Source organism: Schistocerca serialis, chromosome 6 (assembly GCF_023864345.2).
Source record: "Schistocerca serialis cubense isolate TAMUIC-IGC-003099 chromosome 6, iqSchSeri2.2, whole genome shotgun sequence".
Taxonomy (NCBI): domain Eukaryota; kingdom Metazoa; phylum Arthropoda; class Insecta; order Orthoptera; family Acrididae; genus Schistocerca; species Schistocerca serialis.
Genome location: NC_064643.1, coordinates 404383939 through 404411227, shown reverse-complemented (window position 1 = coordinate 404411227; position 27289 = coordinate 404383939). Strand labels below are relative to the sequence as shown.

General features: G+C 43.0%; 1 protein-coding gene across 2 annotated transcripts in view; it reads right to left on the bottom strand.

Annotated features, from left to right (window-relative positions):
* The window catches only part of LOC126484304 (villin-1), a 389949-nt gene that overhangs the window by 158640 nt on the left and 204020 nt on the right, over nt 1-27289 (bottom strand). The window contains exon 1 of one of the 2 annotated variants that reach the window (XM_050107738.1): nt 3134-3167. The exons of the other annotated variant lie outside the window; for it this stretch is intronic. The gene's annotated coding sequence lies outside the window, so the exon portion shown is untranslated. Of the gene's footprint in view, nt 1-3133; nt 3168-27289 lie in introns of those variants that run through there. 2 annotated transcript variants of the gene reach the window in all.

Here is a 27289-nt window from a genome sequence, read left to right as displayed (position 1 = left end):
CACAGAATGCACTGAGTGCGCAAAAATTCACATGGTAAAGTTCTCACGATAGTTATCGTGGACTGTTTCCTTTGTAGACCCAGACAATGACTGATCTTACGAATACAGTGGTATAGTGCTGGGCGGCAGCAGCCATTAGAATATCTAATTCTACTAGAAAAAGGACGTCGGCTACAGAAACTTCTGTTGTACAAAAATAATGCGATTTAGTTTACGAGCGTAGAAAATATTGTAATGAAGCTGTCAGGCTGCTTGTAACCGTGTATCGAGCCGACTAGAGCAGAATTACTGCGTGGTGCTCGCAACACGGTTTTTCCTACAAACTTATTACCTCGCGTGTCTCGATTAATGTAATTCCCCTTGTGTGTCTCGTCATATTTCCTTATACAGGAACAGATAACGTATCCCCATGCGTCTTAAGTATCTTCCTCGTTGTGCGTCGCAATCTCTTCTACTCATAATGTTGGTCAGAGATTCAACATTAGTTGACTGATAACATCGTGACAGTGTAGAACAGATGCGGCACTACGACAAATGGACTCGAGATCACATTTCTATGCCACCTGGCTATTTTGTTAGACTTTTTGGCATCACAACAATTTTTTACGATGTCAGGTAATCACGTACGATTCCAATTATTCATCGGCATCTACATTCAACTGAAGGTACCAAAGAGTGCTGATAACGACAGTCTGCTTGAGTGCTTTATTTGCAAGGCATTTTTGTAAGGAAGCAATACCAACGAAAAATACGGATTACAGCACGGTGTTCAAAAGGTTTTTGCCTCGTATGGTGAACAACATTTGGTGATAAACTTAATCAGATGTTTGCAAGCACAGAAAATGGAAATAAAGCCAGTTGACACCTGAAAAGTAGTTGGTGTTGCTGATTTTGTGTAGGAGGCCGGGTCGTTAGACATTAACATCTAGTCTACACCGCAGTTACTACAGGCGTAGCACTAATTTTATAGCACAAGTATGAAGTAAGAACTTCGTTGGGGTTTCACTGAAGGGCCCACCCTGGAATTCACCTGAAGTGATTTGGAGAAGTAACGGAAACGTAAATAGGGATATCTGGACAGCAGTCAGAGCCTTACTCTCCAAATAGTGTGAGAGACCGAGGGAGTTGGCGCAATGGTTGCTTTTATAAGGGCGTGTCGTCTGTGTAGAATTATTCTGTCTTACAATCCAGTAACAGTCAGAAGTATTCGTGAAGTATTTGCTAGCTATTACATAAAGAAACATGGCGATATTCCAGAAAGAAAAGCTAGTGGTTGGATCGACTTCGTTCTTGTGTACGGCAAATATTGATCTAATGAAAAAGAGTACCTGCAAAATTACTATGAGCTCCTTTTATGGTCTCCCTGAAGTCAATATGCACACAAAATAAATTCGATACAATGATTCAGGGTCTATTAAGTCCTAACAAAGTATTCAACTCAATTAATGAAATGGAATGCAACAAAGACGAAGAACAAGATTCCTCTCTATGGAAGACGTTAACATTAGTAAAGCTTGTTCCTCCAGCGTTTTGACGCAAAACCCATGAATTTAAGATGAGAGAGGTTCTAAGAACTACAGAAACGTACAATTAATCGTCATACAGCCGCTTCACCCGCTCACGGGTAAATTTGAACATTCCTGTGTTTGAAACGTTGCCCAGCGTACTCGCAGGAAATTAGATTTTGTCCCTATGGAATGAAGGCGTCATGTGGTAACTATAAACAAAATGAACCTATTTCACGCAGTTCTGGATAATTCCATCGTGAATTAAGATGGTGCAGTTGCCGAAAGAGCCACTAGAAAAGTCATAGATAGGATAGAAGGAAAAACTGATTTTAGAATTTCACGTTTGTGGACGTCGAGGGAAGGCAAATTTGAGGTTAACGCCGTTTCAGTTTCAGTGTTATTAGAGACAGTGCACTAGCTCTAATTGTAGAAGGGTGATGACATAATCGTCTTAGAATTCTGTACAAGCGACTTAGGAGGCACGTGAAACACCTAAACACTGACGAGCTAACGAATATTTGTATACCTTGTTCCAGGATACTAATCCGGTGGCTTATTCACTGGAAACCTGTAGAAAGATGCATGATTACCGGAAGGTTAAAGACATCACTGAGGGAAAAAGGAGATCAGGTTCTCAGGTATGACGCCAGTATTAAGCGGAGAAGGAAATGCTGAAATGTGGACGGAAGCCATAGGTGAGCTGTACAAAAGTACGAAACTCGAGGCAAATGTGATGGTAAAGGAATAGGAGGTTGATGAAGAGAAGGGGGATGCAACAATGCGAGATAGAGTAGTTAAAGACTTAAGTCGAAATAAGCCACCTGGAATAGACGACATTCGCTAGATTCTTGGGAGAACGAACCATCACAAAACTTGTCTACTTTTCACTTGAGACAGGGGAAGTACCCTCAGATTCCAAGAATAATGTAATACTCCGAATGCAAAAAAAAAAGGCAGCTGTCGACAGGTTTATCACAAAACCGTAAATTTAACAACTAATGGTTGCAAAATATGAATTTTTATTCACAGAAGATCGGAACGACTGACAGAAATCTACATAGGTAAAGATGAGTTTGGATTTTGGAGATCGTAAAAATATACGAAGCAATAACAACTCTGTAACATTTTTAGAAGAAAGATAAAAAAAAGGAAAAAACACACCTTTACAACTTTTGCAGATTTAGAAAATGCTTTGATGATATTGAGTGGAACACACATTTTAAAATTATTATGTTTCCAAGCGTAAATGCAGTAGGAGCTCAAGTGGACTAATTGTAAGATAAGTAGGAAGCCGAGCGCTGCACTGGAGGAAACACCGGCCAATTAGCCTGAAATGGTTTGGCGGAACAGCGACAACGTAAATCAGGGGTAGACGGAGGAGTTTTCGGATACCACTTTTTCCGAATACTCTTTCGGTTTTTTTACCATGGCGTCATCTCGATCGATACTGTTACAGTACCTCTGGCACCTAACTACTTTCCTCGCCTGTTGAATAACGTATAGAACAAGTTGTTGGAGGATGCGTGTCGTTAAGTTGTCATTTGAAGAGTAAGCTTGTTTACAAATGCATCCTCGTTTTGCCCGACCGACAGAAAGCGAAGAAGAATGATGTGTGAATAACTTACGGAGGAGCTGGGAGTAGGGTGGCGTAGCGGCGGCTGCTGGTCGCAGACTGTCGGCGCCGGCCGCCGCGACGCCGCTATCTGCAGCCAGTCGGGCGCGTCACCGCCGCGTCACATCGTCCGACATGCCTGCCACGCCCACCCGCATCCACACCTCGCACGAAACCGACCACAAACGAGTGCGAGGTTAATATCCTAACGCACGTAAACAGAATCGAGAATCGCATCCATTCCTTGCGACCTAAAGTCCCCGGACCTCCTACTAACAAGGGAACCTCCCCATCGCACCCCCCCTCAGATTTAGTTATAAGTTGGCACAGGGATAGGCCTTGAAAAACTGAACACAGGTCAATCGAGAAAACAGGAAGAAGTTGTGTGGAACTATGAAAAAAATAAGCAAAATATACAAACTGAGTAGTCCATGCGCAAGGTAGGCAACAACAGGGAGAATATGAGCTTACGAGCGCCGTGGTCCCGTGGTTAGCGTGAGCAGCTCCGGAACGAGAGGTCCTTGGTTCAAGTCTTCTCTCGAGTGAAAAGTTTAATTTTTTGTTTTCAGAAAATTATCAAAGTTCAGGCACTCACACACAATCAACTTCGCTCTCCAAAATTAACAGGACATGTTCAGATTTGCTTGGACATATGCAAGATTTGACGGTCTACGCACGGAAACATTTGAAAACGTAAAAAACATATGTTTTGACAGAGCACAGGGAAAACTGTGCGACTGTGAAACTGTTCCATTCATTTGTTACAGTTTATGTGACAAACTCTTATGTTTTCATCACTTTTTGGGAGTGATTATCACATCCACAAGGAAACCTAAATCGGGCAAGGTAGAAGAATCTTTTTACCCATTCGCCAGGTGTGCAAGTTAGGTGGGTCGACAACATATTCCTGTCATGTGACGCACATGCCGTCACCAGTGTCGTATAGAATATATCAGACGTGTTTTCCTGTGGAGGAACCGGTTGATCTATGACCTTGCGATCAAATGTTTTCGGTTCCTACTGGAGAGGCACGTCCTTTCGTCTACTAATCGCACGGTTTTGGGGTCGGTCGCAAAACACAGACACTAAACTTATTACAGTGAACAGAGACGTCAATGAATGAACGGACAGATCGTAACTTTGAGAAAATAAAATTCTCATTCGAGGGAAGATTCGAACCAAGGACCTCTCGTTCCGCAGCTCCTCACTCTAACCACAGGACCACGGCACATTTCAGCTCAGAATGTACTTGATGTTGCCTATCTTGTGCATGGACTACTCAGTTTGTATATTTTGCTTATTTTTTCATAGTTCCACACAACTTCTTCCTGTTTTCTCGATTGATCTGTGTTCAGTTTTTCAAGGCCTATCCACTGTATCAATTTATAACTAAATCTGATGGGGGTGCGATGGGGTGATTCCCTTGTAAGTGAATTTCGTGCTGAGCATCAAAGGGTCAAAGTTGCAGGCGGTATCTGTCAGAATGAGTCAATAGACGAAAATTATTGAGTTGGGACGGTTTGTGATTATGAGAGACCACAAATTCGAGTACTCCATTACAGATTTTTCGTCGGAGCTCCATATACACTACTAATCCTACTACTACAAAAACCACCCCTTTTCGTTTTGGTCATCTGAGGCCCACTTTAATTCGGATAAGCTTCGTTTCTTCTAGTCTTTATCCTCCTCATACTCTGCAAACTTCTTCGCTCTTCTGTACATGTTGCGTTTGTCCTAATACTGTGCTGGAAACTTACGAGTCTGAATTTTCATTTGAAAATCGCTTTTTAGTAGTCTGTTTTATTCCCATTTCGTCCAGACCTGTCTGTATCTCTTGTATCTAGCGTATTTTTGGTTTACGAGAAACTATATGAGTCTGCATTACATTTAAAAATCACTTTTTAGGAATCTGTTTTATTCCAATTTCGTCCACACCTGTTTGTATCTAGCGTATTTTTTGTTTACGAGAAACTATATTATCTGTTGGGTCAACATCCTCTGGTCCACTCTGAGGATGTATCCGAAGAATATTTTCCTTTTCCTGATGGAGCTCGAGATCCTCTCTATCCTCTCTGTCGATGTGTCTTCTGTTCAGGCAGTCTCTTTTTCTTCACGGCCCAAATATCCTCCTGAAAATTGTTTCACAAGTTTTACTCTCTGAAGTAATCCTATTCATACGAGATGAAGGGATCCTACTGTGTATAAGGCTTCAAGGCAGATCACTATCAGGTAATGTCTTAATTCTGTATTGATCAAAATTTGGTCCTTATTTTAAGTGAGTATAGTGAGTCTTTATGCTAAATTCTTCTTGTTCATTCACATTTCCGAAACTTCTGTTTCAGTCAAATTAGTTCCTATCAGTTCACTTAGGTTTCTTAAATCCTTCTCATGTCATCCATCTAGGATATGTTGGTCATATACACACAGCAAAAAAGCTTTGCACCACCTCGGTTCCGAGAGTTCCGGAACTTGTACAGAAAATTGGAATAAAGATCAACGCAAACATAATTTCCGCCCTTTTTATTGCTCATGAAAACCACACACTGCATGTTGTACCACCATAAAGCGAGACCTTCAGAGATGGTAGTCCAGACTGCTGTACTCACTGGTACCTCTAATACCCAGTAGCATGTCCTCTTGCATTGATGCATGCCTGTATTCGTCGTGGCATACTATCCACTAGTTCATCAAAGCACTGTTGGTCCAGATTGTCCCACTCCTCAACGGCGATTCGGCGTAGATCCCTTAGAGTGGTTGGTGGGTCACGTCGTCCATATACTGCCCTTTTCAATCTATCCCAGGCATGTTCGATATGGTTCACGTCCGGAGAACATGCTAGCTACTCCAGTCGAACAATGTCGTTATCCTGAAGGAAGTCATTCACAAGATGTGGACGATGGGAGCGCAAATTGTCGTCCATGAAGACGAATGCCTCGCCAATATGTTGCCGATATGATTGCACTGTGTGTCGGAGGACGGCATTCACGTATAGTACAGCCGTTACGGCGCCTTCCATGAGCACCAGCGGCGTACGTCGGCCCCACATAATGCCACCCAGAAACAGCAGGGCACCTCCACCTTGCTATACTCGCTGGACAGTGCGTCTAAGGCGTTTAGCCTGACCTGGTTGCCCTCAAACACGTCTCCGACGATTGTCTGGTTGAAGCATATGCGACACTCATCGGTGACGAGAACGTGATGCCAATCCTGAGCGGTCCATTCGGCATGATGTTGGGCCAATGTGCACCGCGCTAATGGTGTCGTGGTTGCAAAGATGGACCTCGCCGTGGACATCGGGGGTGAAGTTGCGCATCATGCAGCCTATTGCGCACTGTTTGAGTCGTAACACGACGTCCTGTGGCTGCACGAAACACATTAGTCAACATGGTGCCGCTGATGTCAGGGTCCCTACAAGCCAAAATCCGTAGGTAGCGGTCATCCACTGTAGTAGTAGCCCTTGAGCAGCCTGAGTGAGGCACGTCATCGACAGTTACTGTCTGTCTTTATCTTCTCCATGTCCAAACAACATCGCTTTGGTCACTCCGAGACGCCTGGGCACTTTCCTTGTTGAGAGCCCTTCCTGGCACAAAGTAACAATGTGGACGCGATCGAACGGCGGTATTGATCGTCTAGGCATGGTTGAATTACAGACAATACGAGCCGTGTATCTCCTTCTTGGTGGAGTGACTGGAACTAATCGGTTGTCGGACCCCCTCCGTCTAATAGGCGCTGCTCATGCATAGTTGTTAACATCTTTGGGCGGGTTTAGTGATATATCTGAACAGTCAAAGGGACAATATCCACAGTCAACGTCTATCTTCAGGAGTTCTGGGAAACGGGTTGATGCAAAACTCTTTCTGATATGTGTTCATTGTATTCATAACAAAGGTATGCAGCAGCGTAGTTTCTCAGTTCATTAGAAGAGGTGACTAATCAGATTCCCAAAATCGTCTGTAAATGTCGCTTCTTCCTGTAATTCTTTTTCCTTTATCCAAGTTTTTCCATCTCATCAAGGACACCGTTGGAGAGCCAGACGAGAGTCTACCTTCCTTTATGACTTTGGTTATGATCTTGAAAGACTGAAAGGTTTCTTCTGAACCTCACCTTTGATGTAGTGTTGGTTAACGACTGTTTAATCAGCTCACTGAATTTTCTCTCCTGACTCATCTCCTCTACATCTGAAGGTTTTGGTCTCTCTACTGCATCATAGGCTTCCTTTATATGCGATTATACCAGTTTCTGATTCAAAATTATTTCCGCGCATGATCTGCTCAGTTTGGCAACTCCTTAGTTCTCAACAATTTGTGGTTTCAATTGTTTTTCCGTTAATAACATCTTTTTGTGAAGTGGAAGCTTCAAGTAACCATTAAATCAAAATAATGATGTAGTGAACCAATGATAAATACTGATATAAAATTACCAGGCTGTGAGAACCAATCGACACAAAGGTGCTTAGTGTGGTGCAGAGACCTTTGGAGCAGTGGACGAAAATATTATGGAGTGATTAGCCACGGTGCACTAATTGGAGTTCGGATGGTCGTGTACGAACTTGCCTGATGAATGCTGTTCATCTGTCTGTTGTCAGTACAGTGACATTCAGTTAAGAGCTGTGGTGAATTAAGCCTCCCACTCTTCGTATAGACAGGGATCATTTATTTTGATGACTGGCAGACTCAACGCGGATGCTCATAAAAGCATTTTAGACAGTAGCATAATTACAAAAACATGTAACAATAATTTAGAATCTGACCTTTTCTGTATGGGCATGTTAATGTCCCTGCTTATAAAGAAAGTATGCTGTAACGTGATACCAAGCAAATGAGGGGGTTTTCTTGGACTGACCTTCTCAAAGCATCAACTTCGACAACATGAAACATCTCTGCAGTAAACTTCAGATCTGACTATGTGCTACATCAAATGATTCATAAACTTAGCACCATCATTTACAATGTGGCTCCAGGCAACGGTTTTGCACATTTTCCATCGTCATAAGGTGAAAACAGAAATCGTCCCCGACATATCCCAACAAGTAGCCATCGAAGAAAGTGATATACATTGCAGATTGGACAAGAAACACGTTGCGTGAAAATAGTATCCAGTAAGCTCATAGGACTAAAGAACTAATACTCCCATCCATTTCCATGTGAGGGAATAAATGAAAAGAAAAATCACCGTGCTTTAGGAGTAATACAAACCAATTCCGCCTTATTGTATGTTAAATAAGTGTATAGCTTTCAACGAGATAAACACTACCCTTACGATAACATCAAAAGTGGTCTTTGAGAAGACGAACGACTGATGTTCTTCGTTTTTTGGGCACAGTGTATCACCAAATGATAAATCCAGTAGCACCAGTAAGGTAATGTTTAGGAACTTCAGATTACGTACAGGTTATTAGCATTATTCCTCCACGGTTCAAGTAGATTCGATACGATCACCACTGGAAGCAATCGCGATATCGATTACACTCTATGATCGCTCAGTAGATAATGGTACATATAGCTAACATCTATATTTCAGAGCACAGTGTCTTCTCGTTCTATAAATATTAAATTACACACCTTTCCAACTAATTTCTCTAGACTAACTTAACTAATTCATGGCCAGCTGCCACGTGAACCCGCTGTCCTAAAGGTGATCTTCACCACCGTACCAAAATGGTCAGCATGGCTGTTTTAGACAAACTACCACAATCCTGTGTAAAACCCGTGAGAGAGAGTAGAATTAAATCAGAATAAATTAATCCCCACTGGATAATGAAATACGAAATAGCATTCGTAATTGCCAACACATAACTACTTGCATTTTGATTTCCCGTGTTAAATTGCACGTGCAGCTACATCAGTGACCGCAGGGGAAGCAGATTGAAAGGCGGCCAGGGACATGCTGCAGGCCACAAATCCCCAAGGAGTCCACCCCAGCGCTATTCGCAAACTGGCTGCCCGTCTCACTGTGTGACTGGAAACACGAGGCAGACAAAAGTCGTCCAGAGCTGAGCTGAAGGAAGTCAAATTTCGTCTAAAAACACGGGCTATTAACACATCTTAGGAAATGGAATGGAAACAGTAAATTGGGGCTTCTTTGCAGTACGTGAGACACCAACACCCAACCGAGTGATGCCAGACTGAATGTTTAAAGCGACGTAAAGATAGCTCCTTCTGGTGCATGTAAATAATGTAAAAGTTTAAGCAGAGGGCGACTGTGCCTACAGAGGCCGAACCGCACTTGCCACTGCACCAAGGTAGGCAGATGGAGGGAGTAAATCGTACATATTTTGGAGACCCAAAGTAACATTTTTTAACTGGTTAACCACTTGAAATTCGAATAAGTAAAAGAAGCCAGAATATTGTTAAAAAAAATCTTACTGGCCAGCACTGACAAGAATTAATATTCAGCCAATCAAAATTACGCAACGCCAAAAAAAAAACACAGGGCTCAAAGTTTTCCTTACCGGATGCGCTCTGCAGGTAGTAACTTTACTTCCGTATTTTATAATCTCTGTGTCCACGTTTCTTCAGAATTTCTGCACGCCCGGGACAAGAGGCTCTCATCCTGCTGAATTGAGCTTCGACGCAGGTAGAGACGAGCTGTTGGTATCAAGGCAATGGCCGATTTTGCAGCCACTTCAGCCACCAGTTGCAGATTCTAAGTATGGGGAGACACAGCCGCAGCAGTGAAGAAAATTGTATGAAAAGGCGAAGTTTCCATGACGATGTTCGGTAATTCTTGTCTTGTTCAAATACCTTACGAGAGTGCAGTCGGGTGATATCGAAAACCGCCGATATTTCGACAGGAGCACACACTGCCATTTTCCAGACAAAACTAAAGCAAATAAGCGCGGTGCAAGCGAATTTAATACCTCTGTTTTCAGAGAGACTCCGTAAAAGGTAACATACACACACTGAAAACACTAGCGTCGTTACAAACCAAGGATGACCGACGTTAGAAGTTATCGATAGCAAAATTAATAATCAACGTGTGAGATAGTGTAAACTCCCCTTCTTTGACAAGTGAGAGAGCAGGATTCCATGCAGAATTTAAACAAAAACCACCATCTCTAATTGTAAGGTTACTTGGTAATATAATTTCAACAACTTCTTTAATAATACTATCCCAGTAGCTGAAAGTGCGTGCCAGAATCTCCGTGTTTTTATATTCCATAGGATGACTGGTGCCAAGACAATGTTCTGTAACACGACATTGCGTACCTGTGCTATCCCGAATTATGATTCAATGTTCCTTCGGACGTGCATACAAGTTGGAGCAACAGGCACAGAGGGGAATACAATCGCTATGAAATACATTGCGAATATGGACAACCATCAGCTGTATGATGAATGACGACAAATAAAATTTGTGTCGGACCGGGACTCGAAGCCGGATTTGCCGCTTATCGTCAGCGGTCACCTTTCAGTTTTGCTATCCGTGCATGACTCACGTCCAGACCCAAACTTCCGTATCTCGTCAACCATTTGTCTACAGCCTGTAATCGTACATACATTATTTATATTCCCATACAGAGGAGACATTTTACTCGAAAGTTGCTTTCCCATTGTCCGAAGGAACATTGCATCGCAGTTCGGAATAACACAGTCGCTGCAATGTCGTATTTATCCGCCAACACCGAGAAACTGACTTTCAAGTAAAGTGTCTCCCCTGTACGGGAAAACACGGAATGTATGTACGAGTACAGGTTGTAGACACATGGTTGACGACACGTGGAAGTTTGGGTGTGGCCTTGAGTCATGCTCGGATAGCCCAATGACAAGGCGTCCGCTCGCGATAAGAGAGGAATCCGGTTCGGGTTCTGGTTCCCGTCCGACAAAAATTTTCATTAATGCCATTCTCTTATACAATTAATAGTTGTCGCAACTGCGAATACATTTCATTTATATCCTGCAATGGCGGATTCGCTCGGATGTTGTAGGCGCCTGTGCCGCTTATGCTCAGTACACCGGTCGTCCACAGTACTGATTATCTGACCAATATACGACGTGCCACAACTGCACGGAATACGGTAGATACCCGCCTTATGCAAACCAATACCATCCTTTAAGCAACCAAAAAGGACTCTGGTCTTAGATGATGGTCGGAAAACACATTTCACATCATATTTCCGCAAAATGCAACCAATCCTGCTCGAAATGCTTCCTGCGTTACGTAAAGAGGGCGTAGATTTTGGTGCCACTTCGGTGCACTCACCCAGAGCACAGTTGGTCTATAGCGCAACGCACGCCTGATCTGATTTTCACTATAACCATTCTGACGAAAAGTGACTTCAGGACGGGCTAATTCAGCTGACAAACTCTCAGGGTCCAAGATGAAATGGGCCCTGTGAACCACGGTACGAAGTAGCCCTTCACGTTGAGCCGGATGGTGACAACTTCAATCTGCAGATACAAGTTAGTATGAGTAGGCTTCCTCTAAACGGCATGTCCCAACGTACCATCCACCTTTCTCCTGGCCAACACGCCAAGGAAGGTAAGACAGTCATCGCTTTCCATCTCGAGCGTGAAACGAATATTCGGGTGGACTGAATTCAGGTATTCTAAAAAGTCGTTCAAATTCTCACTGCCATGAGGCCGAACAACAATCGTCTATATATCTGATTAAACATGCAGGTTTCAAATCTGCCGACTCCAAGGCACGATTCTTGAAATTTTCTATAAACAATTTGGCGCTAATAGGTGACAACGGGCTTTCCATCGCAACCCCATCTGTCTGCTCGTAGTACTGGTTGCTGAATAAAAAGTAAGTGGAACTCAGCACATGTCGAAATAGGTTCGTTAATTCAGCACCAAACCTACCCCAAATCAACCATAATTGGTCAGACAGAGGGCACGAGTGAAGAGAGAGATCATATCGAAACTTACTAGAATATCTGAGTCTTTCGAACGAATTCCAGTGTTGTTCGCAATCAGAGGAAGAGGAAGCTGTTGGTTGTAGACCTTAGGGAGGCCATATAATCTAGGGGAAACGGTACAATAAGAACTGAGACTCTTGATAGTCTCCTGCAAGAAGGAACTTTTCTTCAGAAGACTGTTAGTTTTGCTCTCAACAAATTTTGTGGAATCAGCACCGACCCTGCAATACGCTAAATCAGACAGTAAAGACTGCGTCTTTGGAACGCAATCCTACTTGTCCAAATCAATGGTAGCATTGCTCTTGTCTGCAGGTAAAATAACAATATCTGGATCAACTCTAAGTGAACGGAAAGCACCACTCTCAGCCGCTTGGGTGGACGTGCCTGACCCCTCCTAGCCTCGCCTACATCAGGAAGTAGTTTAAAGATAGTCTATTCAACAGAACTAATAATATCAACCACTGGCAAACGACTTGGGGGGCCGATACAAAAATTAAAGCTTTATCGGCGATATTTATCACAGAACGTCGAGATATAGTATTAGAACCCGAGCCAGGGAAACGTTCAAAGCCGCGCGGAGTAGTCGCGTGGTTTGAGGCGCCATATCACGGATTGCGCGGCCCCTCCAGCCGGAGGTTCGAGTCCTTCTTCGGGTATGGGTAAGTGTGTTGTTCTTAGCATAAGTTAGTTTAAGTAGTATGTAAGTCTAGGGACCGATGACCTCACCAGTTAGGTCCCTCAGGAATTTACACACATTTGAACAATTTTGAAACGTTCAAACTTCACCAAACGCCGGACAGCTACAGAATGAAATACCCAGTCATCCTGTGACCATGAAGCACCGTCCATCCAATCCCAAGAAAAAACTAAAATTTTCGAAGTTATCATAATATGAAGCCGAAACAATTCTTTGGAAACGAATGTAATGGATCCTTTCACTAACAAGAGCTAGGCCGGCGCGTTGCTTCATGCGACTGCCGGCGGTAGAATTAATATGAGGCACAACTTTGATAAACGTTGGAACCATATTTATATCATGACATCACATCAAAAACTACAACGGATATTGCAATTTTACTCTGTGGCTCCGAAGTTTATACAACATCCGGAAGCAACGATGCCCTTCCTCCCCGTAGAGGTAAACACTGTGAAACCGTAGTTTCCCCCGGGGTATAGTCTTCATTTCGAAGACTCGTTTCCAGGTAAAAGTTCAACAAACTTTCAACTCTGGTAATAGATGTATACACATAGCCTACTGTAGTATTTTATACCTCTGCGTAATAACCTACGCCAATCAGGATGTGGCCTCTGCGAACATAAATGTTTTGTTCAGTTACGCGTTAGCTTTGAATCCCCCCAAGCGGTTCTAGGCGCTTCAGTCTGGAACCGCGCGACCGCTACGGTCGCAGGTTCGAATCCTGCCTCGGGCATGGATGTGTGTGATGTCCTTAGGTTAGTTAGGTTTTAGTAGTTCTAAGTTCTAGGGGACTGATGACCTCTGATGTTAAGTCCCATAGTTCTCAGACCTACAACATGCATAAACAGACGTCAGTACCTTGGTCAACGAAGTATATAGCATGACATACCGCAAAATGTACATCGTGTACGCTATAATTATAACCACGGACTGATAACTTCGAGTAAATTAATTTCACTTGTATTATTCTGACAAGAATTTTAAGATTCGTTGTCACGACAGCTACAGTTCGTCTTCGTTGCGAACATCACAGTCCTGAAATTTGTGCAGAAGTTGCCAGTTGGGAGCACTCCAGCCCTATGAAAGGGAACGTTTGGCTAATGAGACGACTCGACTCACATGTAACACGAAGTGGCACACAAACTGCTGCACGCAACTCATAGCGACATGCATGACGTGACCTCCTCTTGTCTACAGCATCTTTGTGGCAAAATTTCTATCAAAATTTGTCAGCTCGTAGTATGAATTCCGATTGTTATTGATTGTATCACATACAATATATCAAAACTACAGGCAATAACGATCGAATCGAAAATAGAATACGATACCATTCGTATGAAAGCACTAAAAGAAACCTAGAACGTAGCGGGGCACCAATGAATGGTAGATACTTTAACGAGGAATGGACTACGACTTCTTACCGATATTTCTGCACTTCACAGGAGCAGCAACTAAATAGGATACTAACGCGCCTGCAGCCGGCCGGAGTGGCCGAGCGGTTCTAGGCGCTTCAGTCTGGAACCGCGCAACCGCTACGGTCGCAGGTTCGAATCCTGCCTCGGGCATGGATGTGTGTGACGGCCTTAGGTTAGTTAGGTTTAAGTAGTTCTAAGTTCTAGGGGACTGATGACCTCAGTATGTTAAGTCCCATAGTGCTCAGAGCCATTTGAACTAACGCGCCTGCCAGTGTCAATTGGTTTCCTGTCGTGCACTACTAGGATTGCATCGCGCTGTGTTCTTTTTCAAATACCTGTGGAAAATAAGTACATATTCTGCAAATTAAGGGAAACTGATGGTGTCCAATACAGATATTGAGAGGATAGTATACACCGAGTGAAGTTACAAAAGTTAGCATGGAAAGCTCTGCATAATAGTGTTGAAACAAAGTTCGTTTGACACGGGCACCGAAATTGAAGAATAAATGAACTGTATTACTACTGAATATCAAGTCTATAGTACGAAACCGTCTTTTTTACTGTTTATATCTTTGTAACTGACACTCAACCCTTTTTTGCATAAATTTCTAATTTTTTTTCCAATCTGTCCACCTAATATTAATAGAAAAATGTGCTATATTCAATGTACATTTTTGAATATTGTATCCTACTGGCGTGCTAAATGCGTAACTTGATCCGCCCTTTGAGCCCAAACTGATGGCCTCTGGAGCATAACAGTACTCCGTTTTACTTGTAGCACGAACGGCGAACCTGACTGAGTGCGTCGCTCCCATCATTGTGACATTACTGTAAATTTTTGTCGCGATAATCGTGGGAATATGATTATGTTAAATAAGAAGTTCATAAATGAATTCGTTTTGGAGTTACGAATTGTTATTGACAACACAGATTGTCGGCACCAGATGTTAATGTACTAGTTGTACCGTCTTTATCTACCACGTTAGACAGTTCGGTTAACATCGAAACGGACACAGTAATTTGCCTATTATTCACTCGTGATATGCCAACATATCTCGCACCTTCGAGATCATTTCTGCAGTCCTTAATTTTTGTCAATTCTGCGCACACACTTCGGACGATTCACTGTTGCCTCTCCGGCTTTCTCTCCATCCATCCCTCTGAATGCCACGCTGGCGTCCTTTTAGCAGAGTGTCTACACCTGTCTGTCATGTTCTGATCAAGTTAACACAAGGCAGGGGTTCGCACTACCAGAACATGATTTTCTGACGTCGCAGAATGTGAAGCACGATACTTATATGTATTATTTCTTTTTTCATCATAGACTGCAGACTTTCATGGTCGTTGTTTGCGTTATTGTTGAGAGATTATTTGTTTTGTGAGCATTAGACCGTGGAACAAGGCATAATTCTCTCCATTACGTTTCGTCTTCCAATGCTAGAGACATCGTCAGAGACTTGAATGTCCCTGAAAGCGGTTACAGTCTCAAACAAGATCAGCAAGCCGAACTGTTTGTATGTATACAAGCAACAATCGGTTCGTGACGTCACCCGACGGCCGCGTAAGATCGTGGTCTCGCGTAGATGTATGCTATAGAGCTTGTGGTGAGGAAGACTTGGCGCTCTTTGTTTTATTTAGCACCAAGGCCCACACCTTGTCTAATTTCCATCCTTCTTTCCTGTCAAAGTCCTTTTTGTGCTTTTGAATTCCTGTGGCCTCTCCGTACACGCTACTGTAGTAACGATTAGATCCTGCTGAAACCATTGTGTCAGAGAAACGATTTTGGTGGTTCCCTTGTCCCAGTAGGTGATATGCTACTGCTGATTTATCCGTCTTGCACAATGGACAACTGCTCTTGTGTCCCTTAAGGGTTTCAATGCTTCTTTTTGTATTTTATATGTATACTTGAACGCAATTGCGAGTGCAAGGGTTCAAGTATTTCTGCACCTTCCTTGTTGGTTTCAACACTGTATTTATACCGTGTTCAAAAATGGCTCTGAGCACTATGGGACTCAACTGCTGAGGTCATTAGTCCCCTAGAACTTAGAACTAGTTAAACCTAACTAACCTAAGGACATCACAAACATCCATGCCCGAGGCAGGACTCGAACCTGCGACCGTAGCGGTCTTGCGGTTCCAGACTGCAGCGCCTTTAACCGCACGGCCACTTCGGCCGGCTTATACTGTGTTCTCTGGGTACCCTGCTGATGCGATTTGTAAGTCTTTACAAATGGAAGGAATACTTTCCCGTCAGCTGGTTCTTTTTTAATAATAGTTCTAGGCTTTTAGTTGTAGTGCACTATTTATCTCTTTGTCAGAGTAGCCGTTTCTTCTGAAGGCAGTTCTTCAATAATCGAGTTAGTCCTCCAAGTTCACACATTCATATAGTCACATTACAATAGAGTAGGAATATCTGGGAGGGGGCACAACATTCTGCGTATGTATCCAACACTAATCATAAATCATCTCGTGACGCCACTGTTTATATTTTTCGCAGGGACTGAAACTTTAATATTACACATATTTCCCTTGTCTTCACATATTTCTTTATTAGTATCAGCAATGGTGTCCAACTGTTTCTGCTCTGGGTGCAAAACGAAATTCGGCACAGGAAAAGTTACTTTTCATAGGTGAGTATTGGAAACGTCTATTTATAGTTATCATACTAATAACAGTCGATTTATGTGTTGATTAATATGGAAATACAATGTAATGAAGGCATTGAATCACAATGCTAATGTATGTGACCATTAGACCAGTTATTTATGAGACAAATGGTAGATAACTTCTGGTATTGTGAGAGTGTGCCGCCAGTCAGTCCGTTGAATGTATACAAATTCACCTGACGTTAAGATCTATATATTGCAATCTGTGTCATTTTATGCGGATTATACATATCTGCAAACTAATATACTTAAACTAGTCATAATGGCAAACAGTAGTACTAGTACCTATGACAGGGAGAGTGAGTATTTACAGGTAATTATTATTATTCACGTTTGGGCCCTACTGGACCACGCGAAGTACAATCACGGGGCATTCAGTTATTTTCTTTTAGACTTTCTCTCTGCCCAAATTGTTTTCATTCTCTCGGAATGAGCTCTTTTCCTTTCATCAGACCATGTGGTTCCAGTTTTCTTTGGTTTTTCAGCTTGATCAACTACCCAGTCATGAATTTTTTGCCCAAATAATTTTCTGTCTTGAATTTCATCTTGTTTTATATCTGCCTCTTTCATGTCCTCTTTTATAGCAGCAATCCATTTTATTGTCTCAAATTTAGCTTTACTTCGATTTTCGTAGAATTCCACTACTTGTTTAGTTAGTCTGGTAGCATCCATTCTTTTAATATGCCCATAAAATTTTAATCTGCGTTTTTTCATATCCGAATATATGCTGGTGTATTGTTGAATTTCACTATTTGCTCTGAGCCTGTATGTTCCTTCTTCAGTATTCAGTATATTTACAGGTAATATTATAATTTGGTTAACAAACAATTAAAATTAAATATAGGTATCACAGAATGAAAACTGAAGCGTTACCTCTCTAAAAATATTTCGAAGTGCAATAAATCGCTAATTTACTGCATGCCATAGCACAACATTTGATGTTTGCACACTAGGAAGCCATTGTGCAAGGCGATTTTAGTATAATTTTTTAGAGCAGAGATTCGGTATTGTGATAAACTTAAGTAGAAGTCCTAAAAAATTAGCTGTTGTTATGCAGTCTTTTCTTATAAAAAACGACTTATGAGCTGTGACACTTACCGCAATCAAGCAATATACCCTCTCGTTTATTTTTTCCAAACTTTAAGTCAAGTTCATTCCAGATATCGAAAGCAAATAATTAAGAAGCCTTTAAAAAGCGCGTGCAAAATCACGGTACTTTCGAGCAGGATATCTTATCATAGAAATGATATTCAAAATCTCCAAAGCACTTACGGCACACCATTGTGACGTCATTTTTGGTGTACATAAAGGTCGATGAAAAATATTCTGTTCGGGTATTTCGATGCTGACTCCGTAGACATTTACATCCATAGATACTCTTATTCTTATGATTGAGAGACAGACGACCGTTATAAACAGAAATCATGAAGCTTAGTATTTTAAGAATACACTCAAAATATTAAGGGCACTGTCCTTCGATCTTTCCGTGTGCACTCATTAAGGACGTATTTCCGTAACAACTGAACTTCCTGATAGAAAAGAAGGGAAATACCCCTGAGTAGATGCTCTCGAACACAAGTATTTTTAATAATAGCGGTTTGGCTTCATTGGTTGATGTAGCACGGAACCAGTACGAATTTTAGTATTATCGACGAGATTAGTATCTACTGATTCTAAATACGAAGTCCAAGAGGCGTGATTACGTAACGTGAGCTAGCGAAGGCAGATAACATACAAATTTGTCATAATTACCCTAAAAATAGAACACGACCCTTTCTCTTCATGGGCACCTCACTGACTGCCTCATTTTTAATTATTGCAAAAGGAAAGGAAGGAAGATTAGTGGTTAACGTCGTGTGCACGTCCTCATTGAAGACGTAGCGTAAGATCGTATTTAGCGAAGAACGGGAAGGTAATCGACTGTGTCCTCTGAAAGGAAGTAGGCCAGCATTATCCTTAATCAATTTAGGGGAATCAAGAAAAAGCTAAATCTAGTTGAACAGACGGGTTTTTGAACCGCCATCCTACCGAAAGTGAGTCCATTGTGCTATCACTGCGCATATTTCTCGGTTTACTTCTTTCAATATCAGGGTGACGAAGATGTCCGACAAAGCAGCAAAACGCGTGTTACGCTCATGTCAACAGAGGAATACCACTTCAAACTACGGATATTTCTACAACACAAATTCCATCATCATCGTCTACCAAATATACAAGAAAACATACTGTTAAATTAAGAGCATAACTTTTAGGAGTGACTAATTTTTAGTTATCAGTGTGGATATTAGTTTGCTTTCTTACTTTTTTGCGTCTAGCTTTCTAATAACTGTGCAGTGTACAGTTTCGCCACTTTTGGCATAGATAAGGATTGTGATTGCTGTGTTCAGATGCAAGCTGAGTTGGTGACCATTCACACACACCTCCAGGCAGTGTTGGCTTCGGTCAAACAGTCTGAAGCTGTTGCCAATGGGCTCATCTACATCTACATCTACATACATACTCCGCAAGCCACCTGACGGCGTGTGGCGGAGGGTACCCTGAGTACCTCTATCGGTTCTCCCTTCTATTCCAGTCTCGTATTGTTCGTGAAAAGAAGGATTGTCGGTATGCTTCTGTGTGGGCTCTAATCTCTCTGATTTCATCCTCATGGTCTCTTCGCGAGATATACGTAGGAGGGAGCAATATGCTGCTTGACTCCTCGGTGAAGGTATGTTCTCGAAACTTTAACAAAAGCCCGTACCGAGCTACTGAGCGTCTCTCCTGCAGAGTCTTCCACTGGAGTTTATCTATCATCTCCGTAACGCTTTCGCGATTACTAAATGATCCTGTAACGAAGCGCGCTGCTCTCCGTTGGATCTTCTCTATCTCTTCTATCAACCCTATCTGGTACGGATCCCACACTGCTGAGCAGTATTCAAGCAGTTGGCGAACAAGCGTACTGTAACTTACTTCCTTTGTTTTCGAATTGCATTTCCTTAGGATTCTTCCAATGAATCTCAGTCTGGCATCTGCTTTACCGACGATCAACTTTATATGATCATTCCATTTTAAATCACTCCTAATGCGTACTCCCAGATAATTTATGGAATTAACTGCTTCCAGTTGCTGACCTGCTATTTTGTAGCTAAATGATAAGGGATCTATCTTTCTATGTATTCGCAGCACATTACACTTGTCTACATTGAGATTCAATTGCCGTTCCCTGCACCATGCGTCAATTCGCTGCAGATCCTCCTGCATTTCAGTAAAATTTTTCATTGTTACAACCTCTCGATACACCACAGCATCATCTGCAAAAAGCCTCAGTGAACTTCCGATGTCATCCACAAGGCCATTTATGTATATTGTGAATAGCAACGGGCCCGTGACACTCCCCTGCGGCACACCTGAAATCACTCTTAGCTCAGAAGACTTCTCTCCATTGAGAATGACATGCTGCGTTCTGTTATCTAGGAACTCTTCAATCCAATCACGCAATTGATCTGATAGTCCATATGCTCTTACTTTGTTCATTAAACGGCTGTGGGGAACTGTATCGAACGCCTTGCGGAAGTCAAGAAACACGGCATCTACCTGTGAACCTGTGTCTATGGCCCTCTGAGTCTCGTGGACGAATAGCGCGAGCTGGGTTTCACACGACCGTCTTTTTCGAAACCCATGCTGATTCCTACACAGTAGATTTCTAGTCTCCAGAAAAGTCATTATATTCGAACATAATACGTGTTCCAAAATTCTACAACTGGTCGACGTTAGAGATATAGGTCTATAGTTCTGCACATCTGTTCGACTTCCCTTCTTGAAAACGGGGATGACCTGTGCCCTTTTCCAATCCTTTGGAACGCTACGCTCTTCTAGAGACCTACGGTACACCGCTGCAAGAAGGGGGGCAAGTTCCTTCGCGTACTCTGTGTAAAATCGAAGTGGTATCCCATCAGGTCCGGCGGCCTTTCCTCTTTTGAGCGATTTTAGTTGTTTCTCTATCCCTCTGTCGTCTGTTTCGACATCTACCATTTTGTCATCTGTGCGACAATCTATAGAAGGAACTACAGTGCAGTCTTCCTCTGTGAAAGAGTTTTGGAAAAAGACAATTAGTATTTCGGCCTTTAGTCTGTCATCCTCTGTTTCAGTACCATCTTGGTCACAGAGTGTATGGACATTTTGTTTTGATCCACCTACCGCTTTGACATAAGACCAAAATTTCATAGGATTTTCTGCCAAGTCAGTACATAGAACTTTACTTTCGAATTCATTGAACGCCTCTCGCATAGCCCTCCTCACACTACATTTCGCTTCGCGTAATTTTTGTTTGTCTGCTAGGCTTTGGCTATGTTTATGTTTGCTGTGAAGTTCACTTTGCTTCCGCAGCGGTTTTCTAACTTGGTTGTTGTACCACGGTGGCTCTTTTCCACCTCTTACGATCTTGCTTGGCACATACTCATCTAACGCATGTTGTACGATGGTTTTGAACTTTGTCCACTGATCCTCAACGCTATCTGTACTTGAGACAAAACTTTTATGTTGAGCCGTCAGGTACTCTGTAATCTGCTTTTTGTCACTTTTGCTAAACAGAAAAATCTTCTTACCTATTTAATATTTCTATTTACGGCTGAAATTATCGATGCAGTAACCGCTTTATGATCGCTGATTCCCTGTTCTGCGTTAACTGTTTCAAATAGTTCGGGTCTGTTTGTCACCAGAAGGTCTAATATGTTATCGCCACGAGTCGGTTCTCTGTTTAACTGCTCAAGGCAGTTTTCAGATAAAGCACTTTAAAAAATTTCACTGGATTCTTTGTACCTGCCACCCGTTATGAACGTTTGAGTCTCCCAGTCTATATCCGGTAAATTAAAATCTCCACCTAGAACTATAACATGGTGGGGAAATCTACTCGAAATATTTTCCAAATTATCCTTCAGGTGCTCAGCCACAACAGCTGCTGAGCCAGGAAGCCTATAGAGACAGCCAATTACCACGTCGGAGCCTGCTTTAACCGTGACCTTCACCCAAATTATTTCACATTTCGGAACTCCGTCAATTTCCTTCGATACTATTGCACTTCTTATCGCTATAAACACGCCTCCCCCTTCACTGTCCAGCCTGTCTCTGTGGTATACATTCCAATTTGAGTTTAGGATTTCATTACTGTTTACGTCTGGTTTCAGCCAACTTTCTGTCCCTAGTACCATATGGGCGTTGTGACCGTTAATTAATGAGAGCAGTTCTGGGACCTTTCTATAGACGCTCCTGCAGTTTACTATTAGCACATTAATATTGTTATTCCCTGTTGCATTTTGCCTACTCCTACCTTGCCGCGTCTCAGGAGGCGTCTTGTCGGGCCTAGGGAGGGAATTCTCTAACCTAAAAAACCCACATGTGCACTCCACACGTACTCCGCTACCCTTGTAGCCGCTTCCGGCGTGTAGTGCACGCCTGACCTATTCAGGAGGACCCTACATTTCTCCACCCAATAGCGGAGGTCGAGAAATTTGCACCCCAGATCTCCGCAGAATCGTCTGAGCCTCTGGTTGAAGCCTTCCACTCGGCTCCAAACCAGAGGACCGCGATCGGTTCTGGGAACAATACTACAAATAGTTAGATCTGATTCCACCCCGCGAGGGAGGCTTTCCGCCTTCACCAATTCCGTCAACCGCCTGTACGAACTGAGGATGATCTCTGAACCCAGACAGCAGGAGTCATTGGTGCCGACATGCGCAACAATTTGCAGTCGGGTGCACCCAGTGATCTCTATCGCCGCCGGCAGGACCCCCCGGCAAGCAGACAGAGTGAATACTGGCCTTCTTCCCCGACATTTCCGCTATTTCCCGAAGGGGCTCCATCACCCGCCTAACGTTGGAACTCCCAATAACTAATAAACCCCTCCCCCCGTGTGCCTGCTTGGACCTTGCTGAAGGAGCGGCCACATGTCCATTCACAGGCAGAGCGGGCGATGCCACACGGCCAGCCTCCACATTGACCCTCCGCCTCGTGCGCCGCGAACGCCGCTGAACCCGCCACTCCCCTTGGGGAGAGGGTGGCCCAACCGCGCCCGGTACCCGCGAAGATGTCTCGACAGCAGGGACAGTGGGTGAAGCATGTAATACCTGGGGTGTACCATGCGACGCACCAGACTCCCCACTGCCGCTACACTCCGAGGCAGCAGCCTGAAGAAGGCTGACCGCGGCCATCAACACGTTCAGCTGTTCGCGAACAGTGGCCAGCTCCTCCTGCATCCGTACACAGCAGTCACACATCCTATCCAACCTAAGAAATCAATTTACTGTAGAGAGTTAATCAACTTTTAACTAGACTGCTAATTCACTAAAGGCGGCTGATTGTTGACTAAACTGTGGTTGCTAGCTACTTCTTGTAGAAAACAATGAAAATAGCACTACCTGTCTCTGGACTGTATTGAAAACAAACTCTAGCGCTACTGGCACTGTGGCTGACTAAAGGGACTCTCTCTGACTGTAGTCAAAACAAACACGAAATCTATGAAACACTTACTAGCACTCGACAATTAAAGCTTCCTAAAAGCAAAAACACACGAAAGAAGAAGTGGCAAGTAAGAAAAATACAGTTAACACTTAAATTATGGGAGGCTGGATGTAGGGATCTGGGGGCGCCCAGCACGTCCCATGTATTCCCCAATCAGTCCACTACTGTGGCTGCCCTAGGTAATGCCCACACTGAAGTTGACCCTTCACCCGTGGTTGAGTGTGAGGTCGCTCCAAGGACTGGCTGCCAGTGAAATAGGTGAAATACTTCCCAGGGGGCCAATTGAAAGACTACCCCGGCTAATCCAATGAATAGGTTTCAGGCGCTATCTGTGACTCACGAAGTCCCTGAGCCAAACGCAATCACTCCTCCTGTTCCCAAGGAAGCCTCTGAGCTCAAATAATTTAGGGTATTTGGCCGCGTTATTGTAACTTCTAAAAACGCTACTGGTAGTTGGGACCTTCAGTGTTAGGGGTACAGTGGGACTCCTTGGGGGTATGGCTTCCAAGGAGGGAAGGAATCTAGTCTGTACTTAATGTGCATACCAGGAGGAATCATTCCAGATGTGGGAAGTTTGCTTCCACATGCTATGAAGAGCACAGGGTGCAGCCAATTGCAGGTGGTGGCTTATGTCTTAACTAACGATGAGTATCCCTTTGGATTGGAAGAGATTCTCTCTGGTTTCGGGCAGCTAGATGAAGCAATAAAGACTGCCAGTTCTGCTTGCGAGATGAAGACAGATTTCGCCATTTGTAGCATCGTCGACAGTACCGACTGTGGTCCTCTTGCACAGAGCCGAGTGGAGGGTAACGGGGGCTATTTGGAGAGGACTGAGTTGTTTATTAGGTTAGAAGATCTCGGGAAACTACAGAAAGGACGTCAGTCCGAAAGGGTGCGGGAGAAACGCAGGAAAGTAAACCTAGAAGCAACTGGTATGTAGTTGCAAATGGTCGTAGCTGTGTTGGAAAAGAACCAGAGCTCCAGGCGCTAATGGACAGACCGAGGTTCAAATCGTTATGCGTACAGAAACCTGGCTAAAGCCGGAAATAAGTTCAGCCGAAATTTTTGCAAGGACCTAATCGTGTTCAAGAAGGATACGTTAAATACAGTTCGTGGTGGAGTGTTTATTGCTGCCAGAAGCGGTTTAATTGTAGTGAAATCGAAGTAGATAGTCGTTTTGAGTTTGTATGGGCAAAGGTTACAGTTAACAACCGGAATAAATTAATAATTGATTCCTTTCACTGATCCCCGACTTAGATATAAAGTAGCTGAATAGTTCAAAGAAAAGTTGAGTCTCATTTCAAATAGGGACACCATTCATACAACTATATTTGGTGGTGACTTTAATCTACCCACGATATGTTGGCGAAAATATGGAGGAAGGAAAAAAAGTCGTCCGAGATAGTTCTGAATGCGCTCTCAGAAAAGTATTTTGAACAATTAGTTCAGGAGCCAACACGACGTGTAAATGGTTGCGAAAACGGATGTGACCTCTTACCAACAAATAATCAGGAGAAAATGGGGAGCATCAGAAGAAAATGGGGAGCATCATGAGGGATACAGGAACTAGTGAGCACAAGCTTGTTGCAGCGACACAGAATATCCAAATGCACCAAAAATAAACGTGAAATACATATTGGCCAAAATAATTTTGGGTATTTGGCCGCGTTATTGTAACTTCTAAAAACGCTAAATTGCTGCGTTTCGCTCAACTTGCTGAGGTCCTCCCCTGGGCAATTCGATGCTGTATACTGTTGAACGTCTTCCTTTATATACTGTCATTTCCGGTTATCTCGTGGCTGCCGTGTCACATATCTGAGATGTCATCAGACTATTTGAAGAGGTTGTTATGGAGGGGTGGCTGTGCGGTACGCTATTGACTGTGCTACCCAGGTGGCTGACTGTAGGGCATCTCTAGTACGCGATTGGCCGAAGGTAGCGTATCGGCTGTCTGTTGCCTGTGTCACTCTGGTAAGTGACTGGTAGGCAAACTCTCGTTAGTGATTGGAAGGCAATAGCAAATCGGCAACTTGTATTCTAGGGATGCTATTTTCTCGCAACGAGGCGCCCTGAAGAGGACCGCAGCAAGTTGGTCGTAACGTCGGCAATTCATCTATATTCGTAGTTACAATGACGCGATCCAATACCCGAAATTACTTTATCCGAAAACACACCAGCCATGGAAGCCAACGGGCAAAATACATCCATTTAAAAAGGCAGATGAAATTCGTTGACGCCTTTTTAAGAGAGAGTCCCCACTACTGTGAATATGTAAGCATACAGCAGATGTTTAAATTCAAAGAAATAGTATCGGCAGTTATTGACAGTGATACAGCAAATAAATCAATAAGAGGTGGTACTGATCCACCATGGTACATATAACAGGTCTGAACTCTGTTGCAGAAGAAACGAGAAGAGCTTGCGAAATTTAAAAGGAAGCAAAACCCCCAAGAGTGGTGAAGTTGTACAGAAGTTCGAAATGTAGCGCAAACTTTAATGCGGGATGCTGTTAATAGCTCCCACAACGAAACTCTGTCTTGATATCTGGAAGAAAATCAAAAGAGTAAAATATACCAGGGAAAGACACAATCAGCACCTTCACTGCACTATAACGATGGTGATGTTACTGATGACAGTATCACTAAAGCAGAGTCACTAAGGACGGTATTCCGAAATTCCTTCACCAAAAGAGGCGAAGTAAATATTTCAGAATTCGAACCAAGAACAACTGCTAACATGAGTAACTTAGAAGCTAATATCCTCGGTGCAGCAAGGCAGCTTAAATCACTTAACAAATGGTTCAAATGGCTCTGAGCACTATGGGACTTAACATCTATGGTCATCAGTCCCCTAGAACTTAGAACTACTTAAACCTAACTAACCTAAGGACATCACACAACACCCAGTCATCACGAGGCAGAGAAAATCCCTGACCCCGCCGGGAATCGAACCCGGGAACCCGGGCGCGGGAAGCGAGAACGCTATCGCACGACCACGACCTGCGGACAAATCGCTTAACAAAGGAAAGGGCCCCGGTTCTGATTGTATACGCCCACCAGGTTCCTCTCAGAGTATGCCCATACAATAGCTCGATATTTAACGGTCATATACAACACATCGTTCGTCGAACGATCCTTAACTGAAGACTGGAAAGTTGCACAGATCAAACCAATACCCACAAAAGGAAACAGCAGTAATCCGCTGAGTTACAGACCAAAATCGAAAATGTCGATAAGCAGTAGGATTTTGGAACATATACTACGTTCGAACATTATGAGTTATCTCGAAGAAAACGATTTATTGACAAACAGCCAACACAGATTCAGAAAATATCGTTGTGAAACACAGCTCCCTCTTTGTTCCCATGCAGTAATAGGTGCTTTAAGGGCACTTTTGCAGGATGGGAGTGGATATATTGCAAAAACGTAGATATAAGTTCAGAATATAAATAAAGAATTACTTGAGATATTAATTAGTGTAAGCGGTTGCATCGATTGTGACCTGAAAGCGCTGAAGCAAGAGAATAATTACGCAGCTCATTTGTTTTGCCGAGAAGACGACACTATTTTGTGTTCTTGATGCGGTCAGGATATTACGCATATCTGCCACCGCTGCAGATAATTGTTTGGCACACCGCCATTATTCTATTTTATCGGGACGCAGTCTAACTAGGCGTACTTATAGTTATACACAGCAACAGAATTAAGATAAGTGTCTATGTAATTTAATTTAGTATAATATTTTGTGAATACAGTGATATTATTTAATCTTGTGTTTCATTTATGTTGCAAGCTATTGTTCCAATTAAACGGCGTCTTGGCGTTGCTGAAGGTTCCATGTTACAAACTTTATGAATAGTGCAGCACGAGCCAAAACTTTGGAATCATTCAATTTACGAAGTCCGATAAAGAAATATTTTCAGAAGACACACTCACGGTCAAACTTACAATGAACAGACCCTACGCAAAAGCCATTGTCAAGCGCCCTAAGTTAAAAATTTATATCCTGATCACATACTACTATTCTTACCTAT